The 26,545-nt window shown below is 39.2% G+C and overlaps 1 protein-coding gene across 5 annotated transcripts in view; it reads right to left on the bottom strand.

Annotated features, from left to right (window-relative positions):
- Positions 1–20,476, bottom strand: part of ALPK1 (alpha kinase 1) — a 116,046-nt gene extending 95,570 nt beyond the window's left edge. For all 5 annotated transcript variants that reach the window (XM_029235607.1, XM_029235605.1, XM_029235606.1 and 2 more), the window contains exons 1-2: positions 20,018–20,476; positions 12,450–12,501 (exon numbers count right to left, since the gene is read on the bottom strand). The gene's annotated coding sequence lies outside the window, so the exon portion shown is untranslated. The remainder of the gene's footprint in view (positions 1–12,449; positions 12,502–20,017) is intronic.
- Positions 20,477–26,545: the final 6,069 nt, after the last annotated feature.

Raw genomic sequence — 26,545 nt, 5'->3', positions numbered from 1 at the left:
ACCAGTGGGTGCCTTTAGACCCAAATCCACTCTTAAATAAGATCTTATAATTTCTGAATTTTCTGATAACTTCTCTATTTACCATGGCTTAGACTAACTACAACGTTTTAGAAGCTTTTAGAAGTTACCTGAAAACCAGAATTGCCTCATCCTGAGAGCTAGGGACTTTCTTCCTTTTGAAATGAATGAAGATGCCGTGACCGTATAGTGGTTAGTAGTCTGCATTGTGAAACGAATGAAGATGTGAAATACATGGAATTGGGACACAATGCAATCTCTGGAGAGATGTGCTCTCCACTGGCAATAGTCAACCAGGATGTTGGTGTATACGTCAGTCTCTTGAGAGTTTGGTTAGTAAAAATAAAAGGATTAGGCTGCACACAATCCACTGCTCTTTCCTCTTTTTCTATTCTTTAGGAATAATACTTGTCTAATATAGGTACAATCCCTCATGGGTAGGTGGACTATCTTCCTCTTTTTTTCCCCTAAATTGACCTTTCCTCCTTCCTGGCTGCTTGTTCTACCCAAGCACATATATTTATTCTCTAATTCATTCAACATTCTTGTAAGTACCTACTATGTGCCAGACACAAAATGTTTAAGGATAAAGAGATGAACATGGTACTGTTTCTGGGCTCTAGAAGTACATAGTTGTGGGGAGGCTGATATGTAGACAATAATTACAGCCTCATGATAAGTGACAAGGCAGAGGCACTATAGAGGCCCAGAGATGTCCCTTCACCTGACCCACAAGCTGAGAGGCTCTTTGGGGACAGTGACCCTGCTTTATAATGCAGCAAAAAGTCATCAATCCATCATGTTGGGTGAGTTGCTGAGCTTTTTCACAACTGAAAGAACCAACAAAACATCTCAGGGCACTGCAGGAACAGGCAGTTTGGGAAAGTCACACTAATTTTCCCACAAACTCATGTAGTTGTGATCTGGGATAGTAAAACCTGTACTCCAAAGTAGAATTTTGAGGAAAAAAATATGTTTCTCCAGAAGGTAGGGCACATAGATTATACAAAGTACTACAGAGCTCCCTTAGGAGTCCTGAATGCCCAATGTGGTACTCTAGAAACTTCCTTCAGCCAGTGAAATGATGTCACTAAAGGATGGTAATTGGTCCCTAAAGGATTGCCTTGGGGAGGGTACAGAACAAATACTCAACAGTGGCGTAATCAAGCAAGGGAGGATATAATTACTTATACACATCAAAACATGTGGACTCTTTGGACATGTACAACGGGTTCAGATAATTAAATAGTGTTACATATGGATATTCTGAGAAGGTAACATTTCTGTACCCCTCAAGAGACTTACAAGAAATCTATTGATGTTCCCTACTTGATACTCCTTTTCTTTGTATCAGTGACTAGCAACCAGCATGAATACTCAACAAAACATTTCTACCAGAAGCAAATGCAGACTTGTCTCTCACAGCACATATGATTGAGGGTGGACTCACTTTGACAGACAGATTAATGGTCCCCTTGGAAGAAGGAACCCAGTGTGTCGGCAAAGGATGCTTTTGGCTTGTACAGCCTTTATTAACGTATCCACTTTACTTAGCCCTCCATTCAACAAAACAAAAACCACTGCTTTCTTTTCTAGGTAGTCATTGCTTAATACTTACCCGATCCAAGTTCGCCACCTGCAGGTCATACAATTTACAATTACTTTTGAGAAGATTGCATGGGAGGATTCACATGTGCCTCCTTTTGGGGGAGTTTATACTGCTGTTGATTGATAACCACAACTGATGGCTATTTAGTGCATAACTACTGTCTTAGATATTTCCTGGACTCTTCTTTGACATCTGTCTACACGCAGGGATTTACGTTAAAAAGGTAACAGTGAAGAGGAGCTATGAAATACATGTTTTAGTGTCATGTTTCTTAACTTAAAAAAATACAACCTTCCTTCTGGTTAACATAAAAATAACACACATTCATCAATGCTTGTATTACAACGCACTAATAATCCTAATCATCCCTACCATTTACTGAGCCCTTAGCTTGGTACCATTGGCCTAAGAACTTATAAACATTATCTAATTTAATACTTACAGCACATTTATGAAGTACTTTTATTCTCATTTTGTAGATGAGAAATCTGAGGTTCTAAGAGATTAAGCAGCTTAGCCAAGGACATAGAGCTAGTTAGTGAGTTGGAGATCTGTCTCACTTCAAATCTATGCTCTTGAAAAACCCACCATACTGCCCCCAAGGATTCCATTTTTCTGTGTTTCAAGCCTACGATGACTGCCTATGTATTTTTCAACTACTCCCCTGCCTTTGAGGTAAACATATAAATATGTGTCCTCCCAGGCAGGGAGCAGGAAAGAATAACCTTTTTCCTCAACGTGCTGTACAACAGCGAAGAGTACAACCAGAAACTGCGAAGCAGTCTCTTGCATCGAGCTAGTCCAGTAGTATTCCAGAAGCATTCCAGAAGTCCGGGGTAAAGCTGTAACCCACTCTTCTTCTCCCTCTTCCTGGAGCTTAGGTTGGCAAGTGTGTCCTGATCATATCTGACCCTCTCCACTGACTTTAAATTTAAAGTCGTGTTCAATCAACAATGCCTAAGGTCCAACCCTCTCTCCTAAAGGATCCTCAATTTGCAGTTTCTGTCATATTTTTCTTCAGAGTTTGCCTTTTTAGAAGAACAAGATTTATTTGGGGAGGTATTTTCTTTATTTTTAGTTGAATTTGAGTTTCTATTCTTTTCTGTCCCCAAAGGTGAGGTTCACTTGGGCAAAGTGGAGGCATGCCCACTTCTGGAATCCAGTAATTTTTGGATAGGCTACCGAAATAACTAGTTTGCATGAGAAACCATAGTTCCCTGGGGACAAGAAGACTTTAAAGACTGAATTAGGAGATTCTTCAGTTTAATTTAGCTGCAAGGAACAGAACATACCCAAACTAGCTTTAACATAAAGGGGAAATTATTGGGTGGACACAGTGATATCTCATGGACATAAGGACAGAAAATGAAGATAGTCTTCATGAGGGATTACAATCAGGACATGGAAATTTGTTGGAGGCAAAAATAATCTCTCTCTCTCACTCCACAGTCTGCTTCATTCATTCCACCAAGACTTAATGAAAGCCTACTATGTCAGGCACCATGCTAGGTGGTAAGAGTGCAGAGATGAACAGAACAGACAAGGTCGGCTTTATTCCTCTCTGTAGACCATCCGTATCTGATCTACTTACCCTGGTTTTACATGCCCTCCTGATTCCAGCCCTCAACAGAAACTGACTCAGTCTCAGCATCCTCAGTTCAAAGACAAAATCTTAGCACAACACACAGCTTGTTACCTCTGGTATCAGCTATCCACCCCTGGTCCAATCAGGTATAGCAACAATGACTCTGGTAGGGAGGGAGGGGTAGTTGCATGGGACAGTCTCAGCAGTCAGGGAAGAAGAGAGCAAATTGTGTGGAAACGGGATGTTGGTAAGGAGGATATGACCGGTGAAGGAAATGATGATCATCTCATCTCTACTGCAAAGATTTTCAAAGGTAAAAGAATGGGGCTTCCCTGGTGCCGCAGTGGTTGAGAGTTCGCCTGCCGATGCAGGGGACACGGGTTCGTGCCCTGGTCCGGGAGGATCCCACATGCCACGGAGTGGCTGGGCCCGTGAGCCATGGACGCTGAGCCTGCGCATCCGGAGCCTGTGCTCCGCAACGGGAGAGGCCACGACAGTGAGAGGTCCGAGTACCGCAAAAAAAAAAAAAAAAGAAAAAGATAAAAGAATGATGAAAGTTTCCATAACTTGATAAAAGAAAAGGAAAGCACCTCAGAAGGGCTGAAAACTCACCATGAGGTATGGAAGGGTTCCCAGACATATGGCCTATGTGGGGACACAAGCTTGAGTCTGAGTGGAAGGCTCTGAATGAAGAACGGGTTACTCAAAAGCCCTCTAACCCTGCATAAGGGGAACCTAGGTGACTTTCCTTGCGAGCGGAGAGGAGAGAGCAGGGGAATTACAGATCTTAAAAACAAGGCCTTCCTTGAAAAGTCTGAAAAAATCTTGTGGCTGCTTAGAAGTTCAAATTATCTAAGGTAAGAAGAAACATTTGTAAACCCTGGAGGCAGTCAATTTCCAATTTTAAGAGCAACAGATGGAGAACAGTGACACTGCAGCAATAGCTTATGAAGACTGGAAAGACTCCCCAAAAATGGGGAATGGAGTGGCTAAAAGGTGAAATATGCAATAACAAAATTTTTGTGATGGTTGCCTAAGTTTTTCAGGCATTAGGGCTAATGTGGTCTCTGGAAATAGGAATTATAATTATCAATGTAAAAATAAACTCCCCTCCGAAGTCTGGACTGCCAACTTGAATGTCTCAGGTACCTCACTTCTATACACTGACGAGATATTTCAGGTTAACTCCCTTCTTTCAAGAGAATGTTGAGAGGGTGAGATATGTCATTTGTTCAACTGCAAATTTCTAAGGAAGTGTTTAATTCTGATCAGATTTACTAGCAGGCTCTACTTTGATTTGTAGTTCAACTTACCATTTTGAGAAAGTAAAAATCATGTCTGGTAAAAGTTCCCAAATGAGTATAGTGGCCAAAGTTCTTTAAAACTTGCAATGAAATTCAGTATATGACAAAAGGCTGCAGATGTAAAGAACTATAGTTACTGTAATACTAACTTAGCAAGCTACAGACATTGCCTTAGGTTGTTTGGACGTAGCAGTTATTTTGTATATGAGTCATAGACTCACTTGCCATGAGGTAAGGTGTCTAGAAATTTTATTTGTTATGAAACCAGGCGGCCTACAATAGCTTATTCTCATTAGCCCTCTTATTTTTTTCTCCTAATCAGATCTGAAATCTAGAACTGTTTTCTCAGGGGATGGTCATCCTAACCAGGGGACTCTTTGCCTTTTTTCAGTTCCTTAGTGGTTCCCCTTCTTCTCATTAATTAATTTGATTCAGCAAGTATGTATTAAGCCCCTCTGATGTGCCAGGATCACCACAATCCTTATTCTCACCACACGATTTGGGGAGGGGCAGTCCACCCTGGGCTGTGGGCATGTCTGCAAGTTCTTGCTGGATGTTAAGAATGCCAGACCAATCTCTCCTTGCCTGGGCTATCTATTAGGTTCGTATTTGCCTCAACTTTGAGGGATGAGGTAATGTCTTACTCTGGGCCAAAGAGTAGCCTTGCTATAAAAGCAGTGGATTCCCCAAGCTCAATGTTCCTTGGCTGCAGCAGAAACCCACTAACATCTACCTGGATTGCTCAGTATCACTCCTTTGGACTAGGAGGACATGAAGAACTGATGGCAACATGATGCTCATGCTGCTTGCTGTGCTCTGAGTAGTAAAGTCCTTTGCCTTTGACCCAAGAGTCTCATGTCTTCTGCCAGCATCCATGGAACAGTAGCAGGCTAACTTATTAACTCTAAGGAGAGTAAAATAAAATCCCAGACCCTGAAACAATCGTAATTTCCAAGAATTTCATCACCCTTAAACAAGCCTCTTGCAGAGTAAAATTCCCTAAAAGTCTGTCTAAAATAGGACAAAGGTAAAAATGTCAACTTTATTCATTATAAATTTGTTTTTATACTTTCTACATTCTCCCAAATTTGTAGCCTGCATATTACAAATTCCATGCTCTTCAAAAGTAACAATTCTTAAAAATTAAGATCTGTGGTACTTTTCTTCCAACAATGCAAACTAAGCAAAATTTCCATGGTTTCTGCTATGTGCCAGGGCCTGCAGGGGATGTAAGGATGAATGAGACATAGTCCCAGTACTTTTAGGACTCAGGGTTTAACAGAGACAGCAAACACAAATGTGTATCTCAAATACAAGACTGAGTGTGATCAGATATAGTTGAATTCTAAGCAAAGAATGGGTAAAGGATGGGGGAGAGGAGATTTAGTTCAGTTATTGTTTATTCAGAAGTCCAAACATGAGCCAAACACTGAAGGACGGAGACACCAACAAGTGGGAAAAGTGGGCGAGAGGCAGGGTATAGGAAACGAGGGAAATGGTGTGAAGAGATGCGTTGCAGACAGATGGCATGAGATGGGGACACAGCAAGAGCAAAGATGCAGAAGGATCTTGCAGATCATAACAGGAACCAGCAGGTAGTCCACGGTGCCCGGACACCACTGAGAGATGATGAGTTCAGGCCATTTCTGCTTGAAGTGCCCATGAAACCTTGTAGAGAAATGGCGCTCTCTACAAGAGGTGGGAAATGTTAGTTAAACTGAGGAGAGAGATTAGAATAGGAGATGAATCTGGGAATCATCCACACAGGGGCAATAATTGAAGCCATTACATGAGATTAAAGGAGGCAAAGGTTGGATATGAAGAAGACATGGACTTCTAGAGAATGCCTCTATCCAGGAGTCAAAGAGTGAAACAGTGGCCTGCAGAAGCAGCAGCTGGAAATGTGAGAACCAGGAGAGTGTAGAGACATGATACTGTGCAACAAATTCTACAGGAAGCCCCAGGATAACAACTAGGAAGAGGCAACTAGATTGGGTGCCTGGAATGTTCTCATTGATCTTGTAAATAGATGTTTCAGAAGAGGACAGACCAGAAGAGTTGATGCATGAGTGTTAAACAAGGAAGTTTAACAGAACTATTCTGAGAAGCACTGCTGTTAAGGGAAGGAAAAAGAATATAGTCTCAAGGGAAATGAATATTTCATAAGAATCATTAGATTTGAACATGTGCATAGGCTAAGGAGAAGATGTCAGAAGGCAAAATCTTTTTTAAAAAAAGATGAAAGAAAGGGACTATGAATAATGAGAAAAATCACAAAATAGGTAAAAAGATGTTGGTTTAAGAAGATAGAAGGAGTAGGCTTGGACACAAGGTAGAACATTGTTTTTCTGAGGCAGAATGGAAGGAGAAATGAATGGCTAATGATATAGAGAAAAACTGAGAGTTCACCATGGATAACCCGGTAACCTAAGTCAAATAGATGGAAATCTGGCAGGAGTGAGTTCAGCTTGAAAAGAGAGATCCTGGATTGAAACAGGTGCTGTGGAGAATTGGAAAGATAATCAATTAAGGATGAATAAAAGAATCGATAAGCATCTTTGAGAACCCAGCTATGGTTCACCTTAATGGATCTCATCAGAGTCAGCTGGGGAACCGTCTCAGCTCTGGCTTAGAGAGCTGAGCCAACCGAGGGAAGTGCATACAATGGAGGTCAAAGAAACAAAACAGAAGTCTAAGGAGGCAAGGGGCATTTTACAACACTTCAAATGGGCAAAGTGTTTTATTGCTGCATATCAACTACCCAAATACTCTTTTACAATGTTATTTTCACAACTCTGTAAATTTTACCTGATCCATTTTATGTATTGTGAAAGACATAAATAATATAAATGGGTATTAAGAACTTCAGACAAGTTGTTCTTGAATCCTTTTTAAAACTTCACTGAATTTCCAATTTGGGGGTTGAGCCCAAACTAATTTATTTAGGGCCCTGTGGTAGACTGGTTTCCATTTTTTCTCTCAACTGTAACTAATGAATTAATTGTGAGGCTTTGTGTAAAGTCTATCCTCCCCACTATAATATACATTCCAACTGGGCAGGGAATGTGCCTGTTTTGTTCTGTTCTATATCCTGGAATATTCAGCACCTGGAATAATTCCTAGCACATAAGAGGTATTCAGAAATATTTGTTGTTGACATGTGGTTGCCAAGGGGGAGGGATGGAGTGGGAGTTTGGGGGTTAGCAGATGCAACCTATTATGTATAGAATGGATAGAAAACAAGGTCCTACTATCTAAACCATGACCTTCATAATTTTCATACATGTACTGACCACAATCATTTCTTCCACTACTAAGCTATATAATAATAAAAGATGAACAATCAAAAAAAAAAGAAAACAAGGTCCTACTGTATAGCACAGGGAACTATATTCAGTATCCTGTGATAAACCATAATAGAAAATAATATATTAAAAAAAGAAGGTATATATATATGTATAACTGAATCACTTTGCTGTACATCAGAACACAACATTTACACATTGTAAATCAACTATACTTCAATAAAAAAAATTTGTGGTTGTTAAATATTTATAAAAGAAGATACCGGATAAGTCTGGGCAACCTCTCTTAGTCAATTTGTCGTATGCATTGCTTACTGCATGTTTGATAAGTTCGAAATGTTTCTTTTTATTTCAGGAATATCTATAATGTTCAAAGAAGATAATGCCTTTTATTGTCTCTATAAACTATTACATTCTCTGCCTACACTGTTGAAATGACAGAAACAACATGCTTACTTTTAATTCATCCTCCAATCTCCTCCTTGCAAACTGATGTAAAATTTTCAGAGTATCTCTTAGTGTCGATCCTCACCAATCTTAACAGAAATTTCCACAAATTTATTACCGTATTGCTTTATAAGATCATCATCAGATTTTCTGAAAATTCTGTGACAATGTTTATGTCATAGTCTCTGGCTCAGAAAATGAGTCAGTTAATTAGGTTGTCTGCCGAACAAATGTTTTCTTCATTCACATCATGATCTTAACTGTCTTTCAGCAATTGAAGAGCCTGTAAATTTATTCTTTCTAACGCCTCACTGCCGCCCTCTTCTGGTGGCACATAACAGCACAGGCACATGAGATAACTAGATGTATATTTTTACTTAATGAAAACAAATATTGCACTCCACAGAACAAAAAAGATACTAATAAATTACAAGACTGAGTAATGATGTGAGAAAATGGAAAACATTTTGAAACATTAAAATGTGACATATTTACCTCACCAATAATCTTCTTTTAACTCCATTTCAGTAAAAATCCATTAATCTTTTTGAATTTCATTATAGAAAAAAAATTAATCCATTGTTTTATCTCTATGATGTTTTAATATAACAACAATAAAAATTACACTTGTACTACGGAGAAAGAGTTTGCTAACCAAATTAACAGTGTAAATAGCACTGCAGGGCATGTTTAAATTGCTTGAGAGAAAAAAATCTATTAAACTATTAGAGTATTTTAGAATGACTAAATATATGAAAGAAATACTGATAATTCAAAAGAGTATTATCTATTTATGAAATGCTCCATAGGACCTTCACTTTCAAATAATGCAGTGGTTCTGAACATACATATCACCTGAATCCTCTGTTCACACTATTCTCTTGACTCCTACCTTATTCTCACTACACATCCTACAGTCGAGGAGGTCTGCCAACTTCTCATAAATGTGGTCTCCACGCTCTCTGTCTCTCCTGTTGCTGCCTGTACTGGGTCCTCTCCAGTTCAGACTGTTAGCCTCTATACTGGTTTTCCTGCTACCCATCTCTTCCCCCATTTCCACATTCTACTCTTCATGGACTGCCAGATAGCTTCTTAACAACAGAACTGTGTCACTTTTCTACTTAAAAATGTCTGTTGGCTTGTTGTTGCCTATAGGATGAAGTCCAAGCCTCTGATCTTGGCATGGAGAGTCCAACCTGCCACGCTCAGCACTACATACAGTGCAGCATAGTTTCTGCCACTGAGCACTTGCCCTTAGTATCCTGGAATAGCATCCCCCAGCACTTTGTTTTTGACTCTGTGGCAGAGCTTGGTCCGAGGCTCTGTCATACATCAGTTACTTAACTGTCTTCCCAGAGACTGTGACTCCTGAGAGTGGCCAGTGTCTCACTGGTTCTCTTTTGAATCTCCAGCACACAACTGGAGCTAGCTGTGTAACTAACACACAGGAGAAGCTCAGTGCAGGTTTATGAACAGATAAGTGAATGAATGAATGAATGAATGAATGCTACTCTCCCCACCTTTAATGAAATCCTCATTTTCGAGCCTTAGATTATAATGCCATCCCCCTAAAGCCTTTCTTGACTCTTATCTAGCAGAATTGCTATCACAGTTTTTTGTTCATGTTACAGTTAGCTGTATATACTCCTGTCTCCTGTGCTAGGTCATCATCGCTGAAAAGCAACCTGGGAGAGTGAAAAGGGCATGAGCTGTGGACACAGACAGCCCTGAGCTTGTATTCTAGTTCTGCCACTCATTCTCTGTGTCACCTTCAACAGGTAGCTCAGCTTTTTTTTTTTTAATGTTTAATTTTTTTTTATTGAAGTAGTACAGTTGATTTACAATGTTGTACCAATCTCTGCTGTACAGCAAAGTGACTCAGTTATACACATATGGACATTCTTTAATATTCTTTTCGTTATGGTTTATCACAGGATATTGAATATAGTTAGTTCCCTGTGCTATATAGTAGGACCTTGTTGTTAAATTATTTTATTTTTTTTGGCCGCACCGTGCAGCTTGTGGAGGATCTTATCCCCTGACCAGGGATCGAACCCAGGCCCTCAGCAGTGAAAGCGCAGAGTCCTAACCACTGGACCGTCAGGCAATTTCCAAATTATTTTATTGTTTTGGTCAGCTTTTATGAAATGAACATTATTTTCCTCATCTCTAAATGGGGCTAACACTGCTTCCCCATAGGTTTAATGCAAAGATTAAAAAAGAAAGTGAGGGAATTCCCGGGCAGTCCAGTGGTTAAGGCTCCATGCTTCCACTGCAGGGGGCGCGGGTTCCATCCCTGGGCAGGGTACTAAGATCTCACATGGCTCATGACACATACTAGACTTCCATGAAATTTTAGTATTTATTGCCTTTCCCTGAGGGTGAAGACCGTATCTAATGTATATCTAGGTCTCCAGGGCTTCAAAAACTACAGAGACTCAGTAATGTTTGCTGAGTAAATAAATGAATTCGAGTTGTATTTGGTCAAAAGTAATATAAGTATATATTTTAACAGTCTTTTAAACTAATACAATTGGTTGTCATTCCTTCCTACTCACAGTATAAATATTGCATCCTAACACTCTGACATGTCTCAAATCAAATTTTTCTCACTTTTATGATTATAGTATTGAAAAGTATACAGATATCACATAATTTGAGGCATAAATGTTTTCTAATCTTTCAGTTATACTTCCATTTTATATTCTCCTTTATGTAGTCACTGTACAGTATGTTCATGAAGTGTTTCAATAAAAAGAACTAATGTTTATTTTTTAATGGGATAACTATATTATACAATGTTAAGAAAAAGCAGAATATAAAATAGTTCATACAGTATGATAGCAATTATATTTTAAAAAGTCACTGAGGACCAATGATGTTTTTTCCAGAGACAGCAAAAATCCACCCTAAAATTCATATAAAATCTCAAGGGACCCTAAATAATCAAAACAATCTTTAAAAAGAAGAATAAAGTTGGAGGTATCCCACTTTTAGATAAACTGGACTACATCAAAATTAAAAAACTTGTGTGCATCAAATGAAATAATGAAGAGAGTAAAAAGGAAACCCATGGAATGGGGAAAATATTTGCAAATCATATAGCTGATAAGGAGTTAATATCCAGAATATATAAAGAATTCCTACCACCAAACAACAAAAACACAAAAATCCCAACTAAAAAACAGTCAAAGGACTTGAACGTTTCTCCAAAGAAGATATACAAATGGCCAATAAGCATATGAAAAGGAGCTCAACATTACTAACCATTAAGGAAATGACAATTAAAATCACAATGAGATACCACCTTACACCCACTAGGATGGCTACTATGAAAAAAAAAAGGAACAGAAAAAGTTTTGGCCATGATGTGGAGAAGTTGGAACCCTAGCACGCTGTTGGTGGGAATATAAAATGGTGTAGCTGCTATGGAAAACAGTATGGTGGTTCCTCAAACAATTAAAAATAGAATAATCATATGATCCAGCTATTCCACTTCTGAGTACATACTCAAAATAATTGAAAGCAGGGGCTTGAAGAGGTATCTGCACTATTCACAATAGCCAAAAAAAGATGGAAGCAACCTACGTGTCCATTAACAGATAAATGGATAAGCAAAATGTGGTATATACGTACAATGGAATGTTATTCAGCCTTAAAAGGGAAATTCTGACAACTGCTAAAACATGGATGAACTTTGAGGACACTGTACTAAGTGAAATAAGCCAGTAACAAAAGGACAAATATTGCATGATTCTACTCACATGAGGTCCCTAGACTTGTCAAATTCAGAGACAGAAAGTAGAATGGCGGTTGCCAGGGGGCGGGTAGAGGGGAGAATGAAAAGTGTTTGTTTAATGGTACAGCGTTTCAGTTTGGCAAGATGCAAAGAATTCTGTGGATGGATGGGAGTGATGGTAGCACAACAACGTGAATGTAAGTTAATACCACTAAATGTGTACACGTAAAAATAGTTACAAAAGTAAACTTTATGTGCATTTTACCACAATTTAAGAAAATAATTTAAAAATAATCAGAAGGAAATACACCAAAATATTGAGTTTTTGCCTCTAAGTAATATTTTTTGATTATTTTCCTCTTCATATTTTCTACAATGACTACATATAGCTATATCATTAGGAAAAAAGAATTTAATTCAAAAGTTTTATATGAAAACTTACCCAAAATCCGTGTTTATTAGATTTCAATCCACTTCTGATTTAGGAGAACTTCCTAGTTAAGAAAAAATAAGTTAAACTCAGAGGCCTCTCTTATAATAAAAGTATAAACACAGTAGGAAATAATCTCTACTCTTTATTTCCTGCATTATGTCATAGGCATTGTTGCATGCTTGCTATCTGAAACATCCGGGTAAGAGAACAAAGGAAACTCATGTTCCTGTGTCCCCAGCGAGAGTGGGGAAGTTACATCTGGTCATCGCTCTTCCTCACTTTAGATACACAAGGAAGAGGAATATCACATCAAGGAAGACCAGATCCTGTCCAGAGTGCTTGATGGGGACAAATCTCTTTTGGTCTCCCCCTTACCCGAGCCCCTTAAATAGAGGAGGAGGTCTCAAATCTCTCCTTAGACTTTTGAAGCAGTTCAACCATAAAGGAGAGAAACCTCACTATTGCAGGTCTAAACTATCAGGGGTGGTACTATCTGATAATTTTGTTATGCAGGAAATAGCAAGCCTTTGCAGAAAAAACCCTACTGGATATCTTGTCTCTTGAAGTTCTTAACTCCCATTCACCGACTTAAAAAAAAATCTATTTATCACTTTTGGGGCTTGCCAGAGAGAGGGAATTCCCCTGGTTATTTATACAAAAATTTTGTTAAAAGAGTTTGCAGTAATAATCACTACTTTTTCATATGTTAACAATGGCAATACAGGACCTCCCTGGTGGTCTAGTGGTTAAGACTCTGCACTTCCACTGAAGGGGGCAAGGGTTGGATCCCTGGTTGGGGAACTAAGATCCCACATGCCTGCTGAGCAGAGCGGCCGGAAAAAAAAAAAAAGGCAATATATTACATTTCATAACGCTTTACATTTTTCAGTCACCTTGAAAAATCTCTCAAGGGGCAGCCCCTGAACCACCAGTTCTGGATAAGGAGCCTTCTGTGCTTTATTGCCACTTTGGACCTTGCTTTTTCCTTCCTTGTTTAAGCTGCACAGCCCTCCTCCCCACAGCTTTGAATTTCATGTCATCACCCACTGTCCCTCATTGTTGCTGTCAACTGCCAACTCCCAGGGCATTTAATTCCTGGATCCTTACTATTCTCTCCAAACCACACCTACTCTTGGAGAATTCAACTATATAGTGATGAGGGGTTCTCAGTTCCTTGAAATCGTTTCTTCAAAGATCTTGTCCTTAACCCAACTTTAGGTATTTGTTCCCAAGGTCATACAGCCTACACTTTGTTATGACCAAATTTATTCTTCCATACTTTCAAATTCATGTATTCCACTCTCTGTCCACTACCACACATCTTGTCCCTTTTGAGTCTCCCAAATCCAACAATCCTAACATTCCACTGGGACTTCTAATCCACTGATCCTATCACCTTTCCATAGACCCTCACCCCCTTTGAGGTCCTGTCTGTTCTTTTTAACCAGCTTAATTTCCATGGTCAATCATGATAATCACCATCCACATACACCTTTGACTCCCTTGTTTTTAATATTTGCATGTCAAAATAACAACTTTAGTTAAATCCAACTTTTACACAGCTGAGCAATGATGGGAAGAAAACATAACTGTGCAACCTGTTCTCACTTTAAATTTCTGACTCTGAACCTGTTGGGAAAACTAATATTCAGGCTTTAGAGGCAGAAGCAGGCCTCTGACAGACCTGTGACCCTGCCCGGACTACGCCGCCCCTGCTTGCACACCTAACAACTGCTGCTAGCAAGTCAAGTGGCGCTTATGATAAGGGAGTGGGTCTTGGAATTTCCTGAGCCCTGGGGACCTGGCCAGTCCCCCAGGGTCTGGAAGATCTTGTGACTCACATGGTGAAATCAACAGCATTTTAAAAAGTGAATCCAGAGCTGCATTTTTGCACACAAACTGATGATATCAATTTGCGGCCTGGAATTATAAACGGAAGTCCCCAGAACTCCAATCTGAAGTCTCACCCGTGGGGTGGATGCACGGCCTGGGACCTTTCCCAATTGGGGCTCCAGACTGCTGTCACTTGAGACTTCGCAGCTGCTATTTGGATCCGGAAGTAGGTGTCAGCCCAATTCGGTGATGTATACCCTGTTACATTTCCCTAATATTCTTGTTTCTTTCCTTCTAATGATTGTATATTGAAATTAAGTTGAATCACCTTTCATTAAAGAATTGATTAAAGCTATTTTTGTGAAACGAGTGGTTATTTTGCCAGTGAATCCAATGAACCTTAAAACCGAAAACAGGCTTTCAGCAAAACAGAACTTCAGCAACTAATGCTGCAATCACACTGCACTTCTTGGGTCCATTCACCTTCCAATCTCTTAGTTGCCTATTTAACACTTTCTCTCCCTCCTCTACCCTCATTCTCAGCAATCAGAAGAGGATTTCCACAGACTCCCACCCCCCTCTACCAATCTAACAGCAGCTGCACCCCACACCCTGCCTTCCCATCTGCTGTCAGAGATGAATCACCCATTCTTTTTTTTCTTTGTGTGTGTGTTTAAAAGAAAATCAACAAATGTTTATTGAGATGTCATAGAGTACAAAATAGATTTTTAAATGCTTGAGATAAAAATCAAGGAACTGTTTATGTCAGTAAAAATATTAACTTTAATATGTTGTCTCTTGTGTATGGAAATGATGGTCTTGATTTACTATCAGTAGGACATTCCCTTTGATTTGTTTACTTAACTAGTGATTAAAAAACTCTTACCTCCTGAAGCAATTAAATGGATAGTGTTGGTCTCATTAACATGTTTGGACCATCTGATTCACATGGAGGTAGATAAATCTGAGAAATGTGAAACTAATAAAAACAGATAATTGCAAAATTACAAAGCACACTGGATGAAACAGGGCTAAAATCACTTGCCTATACTACTTTGTGAGAGTGTACACTGTAACAACTCTTTTTAATTAATTAATTTTTTAAAAAAGTAGGTCATTGTTGGTTATCTGTTTTATTTTTTAAACTTCATTTTATTTATTTTTTATACAGCAGGTTCTTATTAGTTATCTATTTTATACATATTAGTGTATATATGTCAGTTCATATATCACAGTTCATCCCACCACCACCTCTGCAGCCACTTTCCCCCCTTGGTGTCCATATGCTTGTTCTCTACATCTGTGTCTCTATTTCTGCCTTGCAAACTGGTTCATCTGTACCATTTTTCTAGATTCCACATATATGCATTAATATATGATACTTGTTTTTCTCTTTCTGACTTACTTCACTCTATATGACAGTCTCTAGGTCCATCCACGTCTCTACAAATGACCCAATTTCATTCCTTTTTATGGCTAAGTAATATTCCACTGTATATATGTACCACATCTTCCTTATCCATTTGCCTGTCGATGGGCATTTAGGCTGCTTCCATGACCTGGCTATTGTAAATAGTGCTGCAATGAACATTAGGGAAGAATCAATATTGTGAAAATGACTATACTACCCAAAGCCATCTACAGATTCAATGCAATCCCTATCAAATTACCAATGGCATTTTTTACAGAACTAGAACAAAAAAATCTTAAAATCTGTTTGGAGGTACAAAAGACCCCGAATAGCCAAAGCAATCTTGAGGGAGCTGAAGGAATCAGACTCCCTGACTTCAGACTATACTACAAAGCTACAGGAATCAAGACAATATGGTACTGTCACAAAAACAGAAATATAGATCAATGGAACAGGATAGAAAGCCCAGAGATAAAGCCACACATCTATGGTCAACTAAACTATGACAAAGGAGGCAAGGATATACAGTGGAGAAAAGACAGTCTCTTCAATAAGTGGTGCTGGGAAAAGCGGACAGCTACATGTAAAAGAATGAAATTAGAACACTCCCTAACATCATATACAAAAATAAACTCAAAATTAATTAAAGACCTAAATGTAAGACTGGACGCTATAAAACTCTTAGAGGAAAACATAGGAAGAACACTTTGACATAAATCACAGCAAGATCTCTTTTGACCCACCTCCTAGAGTAATGGAAAAAAAAAAAAGGGACCTAATAAAACTTAAAAGCTTTTGCACAGCAAAGGAAACTATAAACAAGATGAAAAGACAACCCTCAGATTGGGAGAAAATATTTGCAAATGAATCAACAGACAAAGGATTAATCTCCAAAATATATAAACAGCTTAGGCAGCTCAATATTAAAAAAACAAACAACCCAATCCAAAAATGGGCAGAAGACCTAAATAGACATTTCTCCAAAGAAGATATACAGAAGGCCAAGAGGCACATGAAAAAAGCTGCTCAACATCACTAATTATTAGAGAAATGCAAATCAAAACTACAATGAGGTATCACCTCACACCGGTTAGAATGGCCATCATCAGAAAATCTACAAACAACAAATGCTGGAGAGGGTGTGGAGAAAAGGGAACCCTCTTGCACTGTTGGTGGGAATGTAAATTGACACAGCCTCTATGGAGAAAAGTATGGAGGTTCCTTAAAAAACTAAAAATAGAACTACCATACGACCCAGCAATCCCACTACTGGACATGTACCCAGAGAAAACCATAATCCATTCTCTTATGTAAAACCAATCATTCCATTCACACAATAATTCTACCCTTCTCTCTACCCAAGCACATTGATGCACGTTTTTGCTCTCCTCTGCCTCTTACATCACCAAGTTTTTGCTCTCCACTGGCTCATTCTTATCAATTTACAAACAAGCCATTATTTCTTTCACCTTAGGAGAAAAGTCTCCTGACTTCACTTTCGTCAGTAGCTATTGCTCTTTGCAGCAAAAATTCCTTGAAAGAATTGTTCCTACTTGAGCTTTCAACCTGTCTTTTCCCATTCTCTTTTAAATGTACTCCAATCAGACTATTGTTCCATCACTCCACTGAAGCTGCCCTGGTCAAAGTCACTGATAAACTCCACATACCTAAATCCAATGGTCAGTTCTCACTCCTCATCTTAGTTGACCTACCAACAGCATGTACACAGTCCCTTCCTCCTCTACTGCCCTCCGGGATACCACACTCTCTTGGTTTTCCTACTATCTCACTGATCACTCCTTCTCAGACTTTTCAGTTGGTTCCCTCTCCTCTCCTAGACCCCATCATATTGGAATGTGCAAAGGCTCAGTCTCTGGCCCTCCTCCTTTCTCCATCTAGATCCACTCCTTGGTGATTTCATTCAGTTCATGGTTTTAAATACCACATATTGGTTAAAAGTCATCTGATTTCTATCTCCAGTTCAAACTTTTCTCTTGAACTTTTCAGAAACATATTTTCAACTGTTTGATATGTGCACTTGGATATGCAATAAGCATCACACTTTCAAGATGTCCACGTTGAACTCCTGATCTGCCTCAGCTTATGCCTACACCCTTCCAGAAGAGTGAAATGAAAGACCAGCTCTTAGAAGAGCTGTGCATTCAGAAGACGCTGAGTGGGAGCAGATGGGGTGACTGGAAGGGATACATATTTTCGGGAAAATTTGGCCAGGGGAACTCCTTGGTTCCCTCATGTTCACTCAGCCTTTCACTTTGTAAGTGTACAGCTTTCAGTCTAAAAAGCTTTTCCTTTGACAACCGTGACTTGGGGGAATTACGGTGCTGAGATGCTGTGGAACTTCTGAAATCTGTTGCATAATAAGTAATGCTTTTCTTTTCCACTCTGACTTCCTTTTTCACACACAGTGGCTACTAGCTTGCAGGTGAGAGGTATTACCAGCCTACTGGATGCTTCCCAGTAGCCTTGATCAAGAAGTATTTAAATTATAAAAGTCTTGAAGGTTGTGCCACAGTAATCTCTGATATATTATTTCAGAATTTAGATTTTTTTTTTTCTTTTTTGTGGTACGCGGGCCTCTCACTGCTGTGGCCTCTCCCGTTGCGGAGCACAGGTTCCGGACGCGCAGGCTCAGCGGCCATGGCTCACGGGCCCAGCCGCTCCGCGGCATGTGGGATCTTCCCGGACCGGGGCACGAACCCGTGTCCCCTGCATCGGCAGGCGGACTCTCAACCACTGTGCCACCAGGGAAGCCCACGAATTTAGATTTTTGAAACAGTTTATTATTATGAGTGCAAAAAGTGTTATTGTAGAAAATCTGGAGAAAAAGTAGGGTAAAAAAGAAAATAAGAATTACCTATGGTCTCACTAATAAATAAGCGCTATAAATATTTTGATATCATTGTTTCTGTGCATGGTTATAATACTCATAATGAAGTTTTAAAAAGTGTAAGTTTTCAAAATTTGAGTATTCTTTGACTATAATTAAGCAGTCTGATTTTTGCCTCTCAATTACGATGCCTACATATATTCAGAAGTGATTTAACAAAACATGGTGACACTGTACATATTTTGGTGGCACTTTTACTATGTCCTATGGTTAACTTAGGGATGTTTACTGCATGTGTTATCTTCTGTTTTTCTTTCAGCCTTACTTTGCAACTAGACATCCTTACCACTCTGCCTGCCCCCTACATCCCACCTCTCACAGATGACTAATCCCAACCCTCATCAGTGAGTGTTAACCTTTATCAAAGTTTTCCTAAGAAAAGATCTCTCCTGTCGTGTATAGGGCAGGCATAGTGCACTTAATAGCAGGATGCAGGAGCCTGGAGTAAGGCCAGAACCTCCTTTGGAGTTATCTGTTCAAGCCAGGAAGGCACCTGAAGGACAAACACAGCTGCAGGTACTGGGGAAAGTCTGGTCTGGCAGGTATGTCATCTCACTTGCAAGGGATGTGAAGAGACACTGGCAGAGTTCTAGCAAATGGTTGCAATTAGAGGTGGAGGAAGTGTACTGCATGAGGTAGAGTAATGGAGTCACCCTAACAGCACAGCCAAGAGGTGGAAATAATAATTATTACCATTTATTAAACAAATACGACAAATAATAGTACCTGACTCACAAAACTGTAGTGCATATAAGTAAGATAATGTATATAAGCCTTGTAGCAATAAGACTGACATACAGGTAGTCCCCCCTTATCCACAGGGGATCAGTTCTAAGACACCCCAGTGGATGCCTGAAACCGTGAATAGTACTGATGAAATAAAATTTGTATTTTAAAGTAGGACAAGAAAATTTAAGCATAAAATTCTCTCTCTCTGTCCGTTTGGGCCTCCTCCCTCCCCCTTTAGTGTGCCGTGTTCATCTGCATTATACATTAACCAGACCTCCTCAAAGGTGGGAATGCCTGCTCAACCGCAAAAGTCAATTTTTTTTTCCCTTTCTTCGACACTAACGTTTTCTTAACTTGGTAAGTGAATTTTCGTTGACAGTACCGAACCTTATATATACCCTACATACATTATCTATGACAAAGTTTAACTTATAAATTAGGCACAGTAAAAGATTAACAGTAACTAACAATAAAATAGAACAACTGTAATAATATACTGTAAAAGAAGTTATGTGAATGTGGTCTCCCTCTGTCTCTTTCTCAAAATATCTTACCGTACAAATTTTATGCCTTTTTCTTTTAACTACACACTAATCATGCACTAGGGCCAAAATTGTTGCAGTCTGAGGTGTGACAGCAAAACTAGCACAAATTTCACTTTCTTTACAATTTCACGAACAGAAGATTCGTCCTTACCTTAGAGCTTAGCAAATTCAGCGTACGACTGTTTTTCCTTTCCTTATTAAGTTGAGAACTTCACCTTTTCACTTAGAGGAAGCACTTTAGAGCTTCTCTTTGGCATATTCGAATTGCCAGTATCACTACTCTGGCTTTTTTTTTTTTTTTTTTTTTTTGCGTTACGCGGGCCTCTCACTGTTGTGGCCTCTCCCGTTGCGGAGCACAGGCTCCGGACGCGCAGGCTCAGCGGCCATGGCTCACGGGCCCAGCCGCTCCGCGGCATATGGGATCCTCCTGGACCGGGGCACGAACCCATGTCCCCTGCATCGGCAGGCGGACTCGCAACCACTGCGCCACCAGGGAAGCCCACTACTCTGGCTTTTTAGGGCCACGGTTCAGTAAAATCATGGTGACTTGAACGCAGCGCCTGCCTATCATATACCGCCACCGTCGGTCTGATAACCAAGATGGCCGCTAGGTGACTAATGGGCGGCTACACTCCGCAAACAGAAGATCCACGCTCTTCACGCCCCAGCCAGACAGCGCGAGATTTCATCACGCTATTCAGAAGGGTGGGCAATTTAAAATTTAGGAATTGTTTACTTCTGAAAATTTTCATTTAATATTTCCGGATGGAGAGTAACTAAAATCATGGAAAGCAAAATCATAGATAAAGGGGGACTACTGTACAGAATATGCTCAATAAATATGCATTAATGAATAATGGATACTTATTATTAACTATCTTTATTCAGCATTGGTGAACAGATTGTCATTTATGGTGAGTAGGAGAGAGACCTGCTTTCATGGCTTCTTAGACTTTTAGATACTGCCTGTTCATGAATTCCCTGAACTCTGTGATCTGTTCACTTCATGTTGGATCCCAACCACACAGTAAGTCTCTTGCTCCCAGGCTCTTTCTATTCATCACGCATTAGGATACCTGGGTTCTAATTCTGGCTCTGTCACAAACCAGTTGTATGAATTTAGGCAAATCACCTTTCCCTGCTAGACCTCAATTTACTCACCTCTAAAATTAGGGGGATTTTAGAGATTATCATACTAAGTGAACTAAGACAGAGAAAGATAAATATTGTATGGTATCACTTACACGTGGAATCTAAAAAATTATACCAATGAACTTATTTATAAAACAGAAACAGACTCACAGACTTAGAAAACAAACTTATGATTACCAAAGGGGAAAGGTGGGGGGAGGGATAAATTAGGAGGTTGGGATTAACATATATACACTACTATATATAAAATAGTTAATCAACAGGGACCTACTCAATACTCTGTAATATCCTATATGGGAAAAGAATCTGAAAAAGAATAGATATATGTATAACTAAATCACTTTGCTGTACACCTGAAACTAACAAAATATTGTAAATCAACTATACTCCAATACAAAATCATTTTTTTAATGTTAAGAAAAAAAAATTTTTAATAAAATTAGGGGTAGTTGCTAAGGTCTCTAAAGTCCTTTCCAACTCTACGATTCTGTAATGCTATTTCCACCTCTCAAAATTCAGCAGCAAGTAACTGAAGATCAGCGTCGGCCTGGTCTGCTAGCATAGGAGCTACGTGGTCTCCACGGGATTTAACGTAGAATTATTTCCTCCTTAGAATGAATTCCCAAAAAGAAACTGCCAATATGACCATTTTAATGGTCACTGGCACATACCATGTTATGTTAATGGCCCTGGACCTAGATGATGCTCTCCCCAACTCCCACCCTTCAGCCCCAACCTGAACCCCACTTCAGAGATAATGGTATCTCAATGAAACCAGCAAAATGGAGTTACAATGCTTACTCTGGGATAATTCACCCTCTCTATGATTCTTATTTCAAAAAATATTAGCTACATGCTGCATCTCTTCGATTTTATGACAATTCATGAGGACCGCAGGTCTGATAAAAGTTTGATAAAGCATTTCTCTATCTATCTATATTTTGTACATCTATAATTAGGAATTTCAAAAGATTGTATTATCAGTTGAGCTCTGTCACCAAGGACCAGTGAAGTTCAAAGATATTGCACTGGTTCGGAAAATATCCACTTCTCAAACACATTACAGCAGTATTTCCAAAATTTTAGCCATTTACATGCCACTTTCACAATCTTGACCATATCTGCATATTATCTGTAATAGTTATTTAATCATTTCCTTAAAATCAATAGTAAAGTGGCTCACTTTCTTTTTACTTAACATCTTTCTGGGCAATAATATCCATGAAATCATACATTTTAAAAGCTAATTATATTTTTAATGCACATTAAACTATAAGCACAACTCAAATTTTCAGTTTGGATATGTGACACCTAAAATCAGTAATTTGTATACCATACTTTGGGCAAATGATATTAATATGTAACTATATTTAAGCTATGATCATCTCTTTCTGTTTCTCAGACATAGAAGAATGATAACATCAGATAATATTCTTACTTTTAAATTCATCTACTCCACTGAACTCTATAAACAGAGCAAATCACAACATCCTGAGAAAATAGATGTCACTGTCAATAACAAGAAACAGAGTCCCCCATATAGAGCGGCAACAAATACAATAAACATAAATATGGGGCTTCCCTGGTGGTGCAGTGGTTGAGAATCCGCCTGCCAATGCAGGGGACACGGGTTCGATCCCTGGTCCGGGAAGATCCCACATGCTGCGGAGCAACTAAGACCGTGCACCACAACTACTGAGCCTGTGCTCTAGAGCCTGTGAGCCACAACTACTGAGCCCACGCTCTGCAACTACTGAAGCCCGCGCGCCTAGAGCCAGTGCTCCGCAACGAGAGAAGCCTCGGCAATGAGAAGCCCGCGCACCACAACAAAGAGCAGCCCCCCACTCACCACAACTAGAGAAAGGCCCTCGCGCAGCAACAAAGACCCAACACAGCCAAAAATAAATAAATTAAAAAAACCCATAAATATGGAATGAGTTTACAACAAAAGTTTGAATGTCCATTCCTGTTAAAGTTCTTCAACCCATAGAACTTAAAATATCAGGAAATAAAAGCATTTACAATGAACATTTTATTTTGAAAAGCTGTCATTCTCTGCAAAAGATTAAGGGACAGGAAAATAGTACATGTGCTGTGTTCTGGGAAAGGGGTCAGTGAAATTTTGGAATGGGAGAAGCCATGGAATTTCAGAAATATTTTGAAATGCACACACTTATTCTTAAGGAAAATTCCAGGTTCTAAACCCAAACTTAGATCACATAGCACTTAAGGGGGGATTGTTACAGCTTAACAAATCGGGCGTGCTCATTACACAGTATTATTTTATGTGAGATTTTATAATATCCATCATAATTTACACATAGCTTTTTTTAACTTCAAAAAATAATATTTTAGTGTTTAAAGTAGTTATTGTCTCTCTACTCATGCAAGTGGATGCTATAAAATTTTGGAGTCTTGTTGGGGGAAGAACTTGAAGAATTCATCTCAGACTCAAAAAGACATTTGAAGTGGAGAGTAAATTATTGCTAGAATAATTTAAAGTGTTTTGTTTCTTTTGAGGCTGCAGGTTGACAGGATTTGGACAAAGGAGGTGGGAAGACAGAAGTAAATTATTTTGGTCAGTGGATATAAAGACTTGACTTGGCTTTTGTTTACATCTGTTGTGTTATCCAAGCTGTAAATTAACCTACACCCACCCTTACCCAAAATAATGCACACCGTACAGTCATGTAATCTGCTGACACGCCACTCAGACCTAGGGGTGCACAGCTTCTGTGGTACAATTACTAATACTCTTTTTGGTTCACTTGAATTCGAGGTCAAGGAGGAAAGAGGAGAAACAACAGAATCTTGAGACTATGATGAAGCATCATGTATAGACTTGTACAGCAACAGTGATTACATGTGAAGAATTAAAAATGTTCTTAACAATGAAGTATCAGCCAACCAAAACCGAATATTGTTTCTCATAAGAGTACTAGGTGCACTAAGTAAAAAGAAAAGGCAGAGGGAGATAGAAGCAAACAGAGATGCCATTATGTTGTGACATAAAGTCCCCTCCCTTCTGATCCTGCCTCTCTTTTCGCCCTCACCCACCTGCAAATTCCAAACAATTCTAAAGGTTTTAATCTGTGGCTTTAAAAAGTCATCCGGACCCCTAATTTTAAATGCTAAAATTGGTTAATGAAAGGACTCTTTTGAATAGAAATACGAAGGATTTTAATTTCTCATACTTTCTCTCTACATAATGCTTCTCCACATCCAGAATTCCCCTCGGGGTTCATCCCAAATGAGAAGAGCAATTTTTCAGCCTTATCTGTTTCCTGGCAAAACTATTGAGGCCATGATAAAAGTGACAGTTTCTGTTATCACTACCTATATACTCCAGGCAAACGTCCCAAGGTTAATTTTTCAAATAAGTAATCCCAATTCCTGTAATCAAAGATCATAATTCAGTGATAAATAAAGCCAGATGTTCACTAGCAGCAGTTCTAGCAAGTCTCATGACTTGAGGACTTTTTTAAACTTTTTTTTTTTCTTTTTTGGCCGCCCAGCGCGGCGTGGGGGATCTTAGTTCCCTGACCAGGGGTGGAACCTGCGCCCCCTGCTGTGGAAGCCCGGAGTCTTAACCACTGGACCGCCAGGGAAGTACCCATTATTTAAGTCTTTAAAAGAAAGGGGTTTCGGGACTTCCGTGGTGGCATAGTGGTTAAAGAATCCGCCTGCCAACGCAGGGGACACAGGTTCGAGCCCTGGTCCGCGAAGATCCCACGTGCCGTGGGGCAACTAAGCCCGTGCTCCACAACTACTGAGCTTGCGCTCTAGAGCCTGCGAGCCACAGCTACTAAGCCCGTGCGCCTAGAGCCCGTGATCCGCAACAAGAGAAGCCACTGCAATAAGAAGCCGGAGCACCGCAACGAAGAGCAGCCCCCGCTCACCGCATCTAGAGAAAGCCCGCGCACAGCAACGAAGACTCAACGCATCCAAAAATAAATAAAATATTCAAAAAAAATAATAAAGAAGCTGGTTTCTTTTCTCTTCCTAATAACCTAACTTTACTGCTGTAGGTGGTCCTTCTCCCCTCCCCCTCCCTTTCTGGGGAGTTTTCAGAAGTGCAAATGTTCTTGGAGCTCCAAAGTTATTTCAATGTAGAGAAGGCCACCAGGTGGAAACAGGGTCACAAGTTAAGAAAATACTGCCTTAAAAACTATGTCATCTTTTATACCCACATCTACTACTGAGTTTTTGTCATTAAAAGGCTGATACTCACCTTTATCTCGAAGAAGAGGAAATACACTATAAAACTGGCAAATCTAACTCTGAAAAAAGTTAATTATAGCACAACCTCCCTGAAATATACTGTTTCTCATAAACGGCCTCCGTTTCAGGAAGTAGGAATTTGAAAGAAAACATAGGCTGTTATTGTCTCAGAGTTTGATTGTGTAATTCAACTCCGGGACTTTCAGCAGTTCTAGAATTGCTTTAGTGAAAGGTATTCTGGGAGTTGTATTACTACAGAAAAGTTCCTTCTTCTAAAGAAAGTGCAAGAAAACTCCTTATTTGGACTAAGTCAGAATGGAGGGCCAGTCCCCTTGAGAGCCGAGGAAAGAGACCGTTAGTAAGAAACAATGAACATGACATTGTTTGTGATCTATTATCAAAAGAAATTCATGTTACAGCACCATTCGGCGCTCCATCTATTTTAGAATTAGTGTGCAGAATTGAGCTTATTGTTACAAGGACACCTATATTACCAAGTTTTTTGAATTGAAAAATGAAATTGGGATTGACATGTATACACTGATGTGTATAAAATTGATGACTAATAAGAACGTGCTGTATAAAAAAATAAATTAAATAAAATTCAAAAATTAAAAAAAAATGAAGTTGGAATTTATCTCATAGAAAATCTCATTGGGCTGATTGGCTTAACAGTGAGGACTATCAACTAGTGTTATATAGTGGATATCGTCCTTCAATTTAAATCTGCGGCTCCAAATTTTGACAAAATAATATCAAAAGTACATGAAAAGATATTTAAACGTTTAACAACATTTTATTGGAAAAGTTGTTGACGTCAACAGTATTTTAATTTCCTCAGTCCTTTCTGAGCCTGCTGGATTAAAGAAGTGTCCTCTCCAGTGAAGGAGTAAGACATTTCATTAGTAGTAATTTGATAAGTCTTGGTAAAGCCTTTTTGATATAGTTCCCCAAAACTGAGAAACTGAATGACGAATAAGTGGGTGACAAATCCTTCGGCAAGCTGGTTGGTTTCCAACTCTGCTTCTCAACAAAACAGAAAAAGAAACTACTTACGTATTCAGCTACTAAGTATTTTAAGTACTAAATACTCAGTATTTAGACAACTTAAAAAAATTTTTATGATAGATTACTATGTAATTCTTACTATACGACCTTAGAAGAAGTTCAAATAACCAAATGAATTGTATATCAAAACTCTTTCTATCTCCTTTTATTTATGTAAAGAGTTTCTCTTTTCTTTGTATGCATTTTTTTTGTAGAATGCTGGTTTATTCCAGCTTTCAGTAACATTCATCCATGAACT

The sequence above is a fragment of the Monodon monoceros genome, unplaced genomic scaffold (assembly GCF_005190385.1).
Source record: "Monodon monoceros isolate NGI ecotype Baffin Bay Population unplaced genomic scaffold, NGI_Narwhal_1 Super_Scaffold_20, whole genome shotgun sequence".
NCBI lineage: Eukaryota > Metazoa > Chordata > Mammalia > Artiodactyla > Monodontidae > Monodon > Monodon monoceros.
This window is presented reverse-complemented; position numbering and strand designations above follow the sequence as displayed.